Source organism: Heteronotia binoei, chromosome 4, assembly GCF_032191835.1.
Source record: "Heteronotia binoei isolate CCM8104 ecotype False Entrance Well chromosome 4, APGP_CSIRO_Hbin_v1, whole genome shotgun sequence".
Classification (NCBI taxonomy): Eukaryota; Metazoa; Chordata; class Lepidosauria; order Squamata; family Gekkonidae; genus Heteronotia; species Heteronotia binoei.
Window position 1 is genome coordinate 39,461,693 of NC_083226.1, and position 11,022 is coordinate 39,472,714.

Below are 11,022 nucleotides of genomic sequence, written 5' to 3' on the forward strand. Positions count from 1 at the left end.
ATACAGGTACAAAAATTCTTTGCTTCCAATTGGAAGGAAAAACACCAGTAGAATTAATCTGGGTAAACAGTTTGGCCAAACCAGATAACCACCTATGAGAAAAATGCTTTTACATCTTTTTTTGGGGGGGGGATAAAATTTTCAACTGGAAGCTTATCAAAAGAAAGACAAACAATGGCTTATAACAGACAGGCAATTTGGGCTGACTCAGAGATGTCTCAGAAACCGACATGAAAAATCCTTTCAAACACTAACATCTGCCACCCATCCTGTACTCACCCCATCCTCTGGCGTCCTCAGAGTGGCTCAAAAAGCTACCATTTTGGAAGTGGTAGCAAATTTTTGAAACACACACTAGTTGCCTCTTCAGCATCTGGACACAGAAACACACAAGCAAGGCACCTTGGCAGTGTGAACCCACCAAGCCACTTCTGGGGTTTTTTTTTTAATAAACTGCCCAGAGCGCATGAGTGTGCATATGCACGTGACCACTAAAAATGTGTGGAAAAAAACCAAATTGCACCAAGGGAATGGTGCGCTACAGCCATCTGACCATGCCAAGGCGCTCTCCGGGTGGGATAAGGGCACCTAGCGCTGGAGCGTGTGGATGGTTTGGGACAGATCTTTCTGAACTGTCCCAATATGGGGCGCTTCCCATCTGACCCAAACTGCCTGTCTGTTATCAGCCAACGAGACCTCAGGCTTTGAGACAGGAGACCAATGAGGTAAAGAAATCATGTTTAAAAACGAAGCCTGTGCCAAAGGCCCCAGAGCAAACTATTTTATGCAGTAATTCATAACTGTAATGCCAGTAACTTATGAAGTAGAATTTTTGCTCACAAGACTCCACAGCTTAGAGGGAGCATTGGCTATGGCACTATTGTACAGAGCAAAAAGAACAAATCACGTTGTTGCAGAGCAAAAAGAACAAATCAACCTACCTACACCTGGAAAAAACACATTCATGAGTCAAAAAACTTTCCCCTTATGCCGTCTCTCTCACTTTTTTCAGGGATCCACACTCGCCAGATATCTTGATCTACCAGCATGACTTATGTTGCCTCTTTCAGGTTCAGTTTAGAGTCATTTGTTATTTGGGAAGATGCTCCATTTTGCTCTCATAACTTGCTCTTAATGCAAACTTCAAATATACCCTATTTGTTGCTAGACAGTGACCCAAACACAACCTACTTGGTTGCTAAATTTCTGTCTAGTATGGTTTCCTTTAGTAAATCATATATTATTCTTTTTGGTCATTGCTCAAGATCATTTGACCCATAGGAGCTCTTGAAAGGAAAATAAGCCACCCGCTTGCTCTTTCTTCTGATGGTGGCAGTAGCTGAGCGCACCATTGCACTCTAAACTGAACATGGAGGAGGCAACATAAGTCACGCTGGTAGATCAAGATATCTGGTGAGAGTGGATCCCTGAAAAAAGTGAGAGAGATGGCATAAGGGGAAAGATGGCATAAGGGTTCCTGGTTGCAAACTGTGCAAGAGATTCTATTCACAAAGGCTTTGGAGTCTCACAGAGCCCTGGCCTGCCAGGATCTGTAGCCAGAAGCCTATGCATTAACCTGGAAGCCACTAAAGGGCCATTGAGAGGAGAGACCTGTTCATCCTTTCCCCTCTCTAAAACACTAAACAATTCCAAAACTCTGGAAAGTTTTTGTCTGGAATTCTGGGAGGGTTTTTTTTTTGCTTTGAATACATCCCAAGCAGTTTGTGGGAGGGGAGGGGTATAAATCAATAGAAATAAACAAAACACCAGGGGTGTACCTGCTCAAATATTTGGCCGAGTTTTAGATAATAATAATGCCAATTAACAAGACAGGATTTCTTTACCTGGGTAGTGAAATTATTTTCATTAATTCTTTGCCTGCCCATGGAAATAGCGCTCACTCCAATTTAAAATATAGGTAAGGTTTATTTACAAAGAAGGATAGAAAATAAAAGCACCATGTAAGGACAGTGTTCTCTCTAAGTTGAGTTAGTGTGAGCTGGCTCACAGTATTTTAGCCTCCAGCTCACCCATTTTTGTCTTAGCTCAGGAATAATTGCCCCAGACTAAACAAATTTATGCAGTAGCTCACAACTTTAATGCCAGTAGCTCACAAAGCAGGCTTTTTGTTCACAAGACTCCACAGTTTAGAGGGAGCGTTGTGTAAGGGCAAAAGGAGTGTACAGGGTAGAACCAGATCTACATGTTTTTTGAGGGGGGACAAAATTAAAAAATGATGCCCTCTTATGAGCCCATTCTATCTTATGGGCCCATAGAATAGAATGGACTCCATACCCAATTTGGTACCCCCCATCTGGTGGCACCCAGGGCAAGCGCCCCCTCTGCCCCTCCCTAGATCTGGCCCTGGTACAGGGTACAAAGGAACACACAAAATAACAATCGTCTCTAAACTACTTTCACCAACACTTCTTTTCAGCCATCTCCTGGCTCAAAGTTGCAATAAAGATAGCAGTAACTCAGCAGCTTCAGTCAGTTTAGCGGAAGGCCTGGAGAAATTAAAGAGAAACCTCCCTTCAAAGCATTCAGAGCCACAGCCTTCCAGCATGGTCCTCTGTCAGAGCATGAAGCTTCTTCCTGAGCTTCTGGATCTCTCTTAATTAAACAACCTATCACTGTGCCCAGCTAATTAAACAATTGATCTAAGATTATCAAGATCTTGAACTGTCAAAGAAAGTTAGATATCAAAGTTAGATGGCCGACTGTCAGATAGTTACCTTGACAGCTCCCAGGTGAACACAATTAACAGGTGAATACTATACTGAGCTGTTACAACCTAACCACTTACAATGTCCTGCATACGCATCCCAAAAACACAGACCAAGGGTGTTACTCTTTACAGAACTGAAGTCCAGGGTACAAACAAAGAAGACGACGACATTGGATTCATATTCCGCCCTCCACTCAAGAGTCTCAAAGCGGCTCACAATCTCCTTTATCTTCCTCCCCCACAACAGACACCCTGTTACACCCTGTTACACTTACATATAAACAATATGATGGAAGGTCAATTTCTTGACAGGATATATCTGAGCCAAGCCAAAATGGCTGATTTCGGGTATATTTTTAGCTAGGGTATATACAGATGTGAACTCCTAATCAGATTTTAAAACCAGATTTTTCTGACATTTGACTAGATTTATGTTTTTCTACAGGTATGTCAGTGTGCCACATTTCAGACTGCTGGGACAAACTGTCTTGACTTTGTGATTAATAGAATCTTAAAACAATTATACTAGCAGAACATTGAGAAGCCAGTCATTCTACGTAGCCCTTCTTGTGGCAATGCAGTAAGTTTCCCACCTAGATGGAGCTCTATTTGTGCATGAATGTTGCTTTACTGACATAATTGACAGCGGGAGAGCCCAGCTTCTGTGCATTGGTTCCTTAATGAAATGTCCATTAATTCTGAGAGTCTGCATTGGGAACTTTATTTAGCTGTCTCTGAGAAGTAACACTGAGAGATGCTTTCAACTTTCTTTCCAGTCAACTTTAGGATTTAATTAGATATTTCCAAAAAGACTCCATGCCACTTGTATCCTTCTTGCCAATAAAACATACACCCACACAAATTAAGAAGCGCCAAAGGGCAGGTGGTTTTTAGTCCACTAGTTCACTGCTGAGTGTATTGTCGTCTCTTCACAGGGTGATAGAATCATGCTGCATTTAACAAGCTTATACGAGATTCTAAATAAGCTTTATTTCCCAAGTGGCTCAGTGGGCAGGAAAGAAAACACAGTTTCTCTTATGCAACACTTTGGCATACAGCTAGACTGGCATCTAATATAGCAAGCGCAAGCAGTTCTTTTAGCTTTTAATAAGCAATTAGGGGCGGAAAGTTATTGTTGTCAATGGGGAGGGAGCAGAAATGATAGGAGCTTTTACAGCCAGTGAGAATGACCAGTGATTGTTGCAATGTTTGAGATCCCTTCTGTCTCTCTGGTTGTCAACCAGATAATCCATATACCAGAAACTGGAGTAAATTATGTTACAAGAACAGAAAAGGGACTAGGAATCCTAATTCCGCTCTCTTTGTTTTTGCTCTTTTAAAATCATTTACTCCAGTTTCTGGTGTATGGATTTCTGACACCCACTTGCCCCAACCTCTTTCTGGGCTAACTTTTAGTTGTGGCATGGGTACTAAAAATCACAGTTAAGATTAGGACAGTCATTCTGGAACTGCTTCCTCTTAAAGTGGTGACAGCCAAGATTCTATGCCATTTTGTTAGAATAGGACTGACAACCTCCAGGTGGGATTAAATACCTAGCATTAATATATTTTACAAAGTGTATATAAATCAGGGTTTTTTTTCATACAAAGTATTTCATTATAAGCAAATAGGTGACTCTTTAATGTCCTTATAATTTGAAAGTCCCATGTAGTCATGTGGTTGATGGCCAGCTAGTTCTCAGCCATTTCCAAAACTCTTCATCAAGGAACCATATGCTAACACTCATTAGTCCGTTGGAGTTGTAAATATCAACCACCGCTACTCTGTTGGAAGTACTCCTTAAATGCCAGTTGGGTGAGTTCACTATAGTCACAGTCCTTAGCCAAGAATTGCTTATCTCACTAGTACACAGAAAAATATTTTCTCTCTGGACATGACATCCTTAGTCCATGGCAGCTTGCATTCAACTTGGCTAAGGATTGCAACCAGGGCTTTCTTTGAGCAGGAATGCACAGGAACACAGTTCTGGCTGGCGTTGTGTTGGGGGTGTGGCCTAATATGCAAATGAGCTCCTGCTGGGCTTTTTCTACAAAAAAAGCTCTGATTGCATCTATAGCAATTTCACCCATTGCTATAGTTCCAACAGAGTAGCGGTGATTCATATCTACAGTGGAGTTTGAATTATGTTTGTTGTACATTTACACTGTGCCCCTTTAAGAGTGTTGAACCTCCAGGTGGGGCCTGGAGTTCTCCTGGAATTACAACTAATCTCCAGGCTGCAGAGACCAGACCCTTGGAGGAAATGGCAGCTTTAGAAAATAGTTTCTGTGGCACCCCATGCTTGCTGAGCTCCCTCTCCTTCTCAGACTCCACCCTCCTCAGTCACCACTCCCAAATCTCCAGGAATTTCCCATCCTGGACTTGACAACCCTAATTAAGACAAAGTAAAGGCAGTTTGGGAGCATCTTTTGGAGGCTGCTGAACCTAATCTGATTGCAAGCCACGGATCAAATCAAAAGGCTCTTGGCATGTGACCCTTGCCCTGGAAATGAAGCTATGTCTTCGTTTTTTGTTCTTTGTCCTGCACTGTGGGGAGAAAAGTGGCATGTGAAAACTTAAATAAATACATGCATTGCCATGAATTGAAGCTTGTGGGAATAAACATGAATAGTTCCCAAGAGGAACTGGGCAGCTGTCATTCATTACAGTAGCATACAGTGAGCCCTCATGCTGCCCATTATTGCTGGCCTAGCCCCAGTCTTCTCCATACCTTCCCCCATATATATGCACAGCACACAAAAGATCAGTGCCAGCAGGTCTAAAGAGAGCCAGAGAGACTCACTGCTCTGTATTCACATGTCTCTCCAAAATTATCTCATAGTCCCTTGTGTTGGAGGGGTATCCCATTTCGAGGTGGGAGTTGATGAACAATAGGTCATCTTATTAATCAATTTTTCATTCAATTCCAATCAATTTCAATTCAAAGACACCATACATAGTTTTCTCCACTTCCATTTTATCCTTATAACAGCACTGTAAGGTGGGTTGGGCAACGGGAGAATGGCTGACCTGAAGGGAATGAGTTTCATGGCTGAGTGAGGATTTCCACTTGCTTTTCCCAAGTCCAAGTCTGATACTAGCACCTGTGCCACATTGGCTTTCTTAGCCTGTTGGTCAGGGCAGTTGGCCTCGGCTGATGCCTAGCACTTATCCTCCCTTGCATCCACCCCCATTACACATCACCAAAGGAGACTCTCTCCAGTTGTACGCTTGCAATAGCCCATCCTGAACTGGCTTCAAAGTAAAGCTAGTAAATTTACTGTAACAGCTTCTTTCTACTTTTTATGGGCTTGAATATTTAATAGAATGTTCTTCTAAGGACTGGATAATACTTTTGATACAATAGAAGCAACATATTTGCCAATACATTTTAGAGAAATTAAATCTCAGATTGGGTTCAGTTAGCAGAGGAAATTTGCTTCCATGCACAGATGCATTGTTTCTGATGCTGAGAGCTCTGGCTTATGAAGGGATATAAACAGGGCTTTTTTTCTTTTAGCAGGAACACACAGGAATGCAGTTCCAGCTGGCTTGATGTCAGGGGGTGTGGCCTAATAATCAAATGAGTCCCTGCTGGGCTTTCCCTACAAAAAAGTCCCGTGTGCAACAATGGGGACATCAGGGGATGTGGCCTAATATACAAATACACTCCTGCTGGGCTTTTTCTACAAAAAAAGCCCTGGATATAAGCATGTTAGTTTCTAAGGTGCCACCAGCTTCTTTTGTTGTTTTGGCTGCAACAGATGTCCCTCTTTCTGCACCCATGCACATTAGTGTCATCACCTATTTATTTCCTCTCTCCCACCTCTCCCTAGCATTTTTAATTGGAAGGAGGAGCTGAAACCCAAAGATATTTGTATCACAAATGTTTCATTTTCCAAGGGTGGGTGCAGCAAATCTGGAAAGGGGGCAGAGCCTAACCTTGAACCAAAGGCCAACCTTCATCAAAGAGCTGAAAAGTAAAGACAAACAGATATTACATATATTAAGTACAGCTTTATCACAGTGAACCAGAGAGGTTAGAATAAACAGAATCTACATACATATTGCTAGAATTCTTCTACAATGAAGGCATTTGGTTTAATTAGTGTTCTCTTGACAAACTCATTGGCTATATAGTAAAATCCATCACCTGATATATCTGCTTCTGTCCATGTGGAAGGGCCCCATGACTGAACTTGACTTACACTTGACTATAGAAAGCTTCTACAAAGGCATGAAAACGACCCTCTTGAAAATGACCCTCAGGATGATCAAGCCATAGTAAGGACTATTTTAATTAGCTTTATCCATTCTGCTACTAGTTGTTACAGATGGTTTCCTTGTTTTCCACCCAGGAGATCAACCACATTCTTAAGAGCTTAAAGTTTAACTTTCTATTTCCCTGCAATCTCCAACAGTTTTTCACAATGTCACTGTGATCCATCTAAGTTTGTTGTATAAAGCCCAGCAATGTATGTTCTGTCACACTGACCTATGACATACTTTTCAGTTTTGCAAATGTCCTGACAGATATTGGAAGAAAAAAAAACCCATATTAACAGAAATTGATGGTATTGTAAAAGACTTTACTGCAGAATTCCTTCAGAGAGAATTAAATTTTTGTCCAAGGAAAAGAAACATATATTTCAGGGACAGCTAACTTCCTCATGTTCCTGTAAACATTGAAGAAAGTGGAGAGAGTAGTAGATACTGCATACAACTCTGCTGTAGGCTTGGTATTTACATGTCATCTGTGAAAGTGATTCCTCCTGAGAGTGGTTTCTTGATCAGCTGATCCCTCAGGTAGATCTAGTTCAAGTGATCCCTATAGCTGATGTGATGGCCAGTGGTCTAGCCCATGTGCTTCCATGCTAGGGTTACCAGTCCCTGGGACCCAGCAGGGGAGACCCTGGTTTTGGGGGGTTCCTCTCTGCTGCACCCGGCAGGGGAAACTCCTCCACTAAACAGGACATCGCCATGCAATGTCCCCAGTGTGATGAAATCACCTGGAAGTGATGTCATCATGTTGGGGACATTACATTGGGATGCTCTAGTATTTGGCAAACTCTATGGTTTTGAGGGCAAAACCCCCATAGAGTTTTACCCAAATACCAGAGTGTCCCTGCATGACACCCCCCAATGTGATGGTGTCACTTTTGGGGGATGTCATCACATCAGGGACACCACATGATGTCCCTGCCCACCCCAAATCTCCCTGCTAGATGGGCGAGAGGACCTGGCAGTCCTATTCCATGCTTTTCATTTGAATCTGAACTTTTCCCCATGGTTGGGGAGGCAGACTTGTCACTTCACTCAGTTATGGTTACCAATTCTGGATCAGGAAATTCCTGGAGATTTGGGGGTGAAGCCTGAGAGAATGGGGTTTGGGGAGGGAAAGGACCTCAGCAGGGTATAATGCCATGGACTCCACCCTTTGAAGCTGCCATTTCCTCAAGGGAACTGTTCTCTGTAGTCTGAAAATCAGTTGTAATTCTGGGAGAATTTTGGGCCCCACCAGGAGTTTGGCAAACCAAACTCGTTGCTCACTGGTCTGTGATCAAAGGAAATTGCTTCTCCTTCTGTCTGTAAATGGTAGTAGTATATCCCCAACATCCATTATTCTCAGCAGTAAGAATTCAGTAATATGCTAAAAATTTCTCACCCACCCTGGTTCCCATTGTAATGAATGAAGCACAACAGTTCCAGTTGCTGACTAGAAGTGCTGCGGTGGCATTTCATGAGAGCTTATTTTATGTTTTTCTCATTTACATACATATCCTCTTTTTTCTCCCTTCTCTATTATTTTTGTTAGATAGGACTTATATGTTCTTGTCTGCTATTTAATTATCTTATATTATGTTTTAGGGAGTTATGTTATGCTTAGGAAGTCAATGGCTGATGGAGTTTTTCCCTGACTTGCTTTTCGTTTTCTTTTCTTCTCAGCTGCTGCTTTGATGCATTGCTGACCTTGAGAAAAGCAGTTGTGTTCTCTGATATTTAACTGTTATTTTATTTTCCCATATAATTAGTTAGGATTAGATAGGATTAGTGTGCTAACCTATTTTAAGGTTGAGCTGTAACCCATTTAGCATTAAGTTTAAACCATTTTAATTTTAACTCCTTCTTTTAACTTATTCAATTTTATCTTCGGATAATGTTAACTGTTTCCAATAGTTGTATTTTCTTTTAACTATTCTTTTAACTATTTTAGGATATTCAGTAGTGGGACTTAATTAAAATTAAAATTAATTATAGAAACAGGAAGTAGAGAAATAGAATTTATATTATGTTTTAAACTGAAAGTCCTCTATGAATCCTGTATTTTAGCAATTATTAACCATATTAACTGTTTTAATTTGGCTACACCTGCTTCAGAGTATTTTATTATAAGATGAAGGAAAAGGGAGTAGAAGATAAGTTAGGGAAAGGGAGGAAAGGGGGGGGTTGGAGCAGAAAGAGGTAGGAGGGGAAGATCAAGAGGAATGGTAGAAAATGAAAGGTAATCATACTTAAAGTACTTGGTTTTATTTGTTTACAACAAGAACAGGAAGAGAGGCTGTCTTGATTCTATGAACTCCCCATTATCTAAGAGTAAACCAAATGATTTTTTTAGTTTTGGGGTAAAAACCTCTAATAGATTCCAGGCTTTACAAGATGTGCATGATGAGCAACTAAATAATGTCCTGGATAAAGATAAGGAAATGTCCTGCCTTAATGAGGACTCTATATGAAATTCCATCTCCATCATTGGACCTATACTATTTGAGGGTGATCATATACCAGGAGCAAGATGTATAGACCCTAAACAGATGTAAATCATTGTTTCACAAGCATTTTTAATTGCTGAGAGGCTTGACAAAATCTATAAGATTTATTGGCTTGGGGAGAAATCAGGTTTTAACTCTGGTCCTATAAATAATTGCCCTAAGAAAAGTGAATTTGCTTCTTGTGCTAATTAAGACACATTAACTGGCTGAGGCTCTTTAGACTTCTCATTTCCTTCACAGCCTATGTGATTTGACCCTTGTAAAGTTTTTCTATTTACTCATAGCAGAGCAGAGAAATATCCTGGGGCAATAAATGCCATGTAAAGGAACATCCAGAGTTTCTGTTAAATCTCAGTCTCATGAACATTTTGATAGATTGCCCATCTTCTTTGGAGAAAAATACCTGAACCTTACTTTCTTTACTTCTAAGATTCCCTTCCAAATCCTGAATAATCAGCAGTGCTTTGGGTTCTTATTCTCCCCTAAAGATGCTCTTACAACCCAATCTAGCCTCTCTTGTTTCTTCAAAGCTGATCTTGAGGAGGACAAATCTGAATCTATAAGCCATCCTCAAGTGTTCCTAATCATTCCCCTTTATCAAAAGATAACCAATTCTGGGGATTCTAATTTTCTGCATTCATTTCACACTCTTCCAGGATAATATCATACTTTCAAAAATTACAGAATTATTGCAAGTGTGGCAGGAACAAAATCACTTTCTTGATTAACTAGGGCCGGTTTCAGAAGCTTTGAATAAGCAACAAAATGAGAATGAGAACCAGACCTCTCTCGGTATAGGAGGAGGAAATACTCTCCATCTAGCAAAGAAACTGTCCTGGCATTATAGTCCCCTGAGGGTGAAACCTCCTATTCTCCTTGAATGTGCTGTCATTATTAATTCCAGTAAGTCAAGTCTAAATATCATCTCTGAAGAGCTCAATCTAATAGTTTGCTGATGATTGATAGATAAGGCACTGTGTGTTTAACATACTCACCTGGAATACAGCTGGGTGGGGCACTAGAATTTGTAGTAAGAAAACTAAGATTTAATTTCCTCCTTTGACATCATATGCTTACAAGAAATGTGGCTTGCGGAAGAACTTTAACTTCCTGAATTTACTACATTTTCTAGAAGGTCTCAATAAGTGCATATAGAAGAAGACCACGAGGTGGCCTTGCCTCAAAATATCTACTGCACAAAATATCATGACTTGTGACCTTTTGGGCATAAGCAATCTTTTTATACCTATTTTCATTAAACATAATGATTTTCCCTTTATAATATTTTCTGTCTATATCCCTCCTTCAAAGGATTTTGTTGACTGCTCAATACTGGGAACACGTAGGTGCCATCTATGATGAAATACAAATCACATTTGTGTCCTTTCCTATGATTGTGGTCAGGGCCGGCCCTAGACTGTCTGGCACCCTAGGCAAGGCTACCTTCTTGTGCTCCCCCTGCAATGATAATGTCACCAAGTCACAAGGGGAGCACCCAGTTTGGCACCCCCAGAAGGACAGCA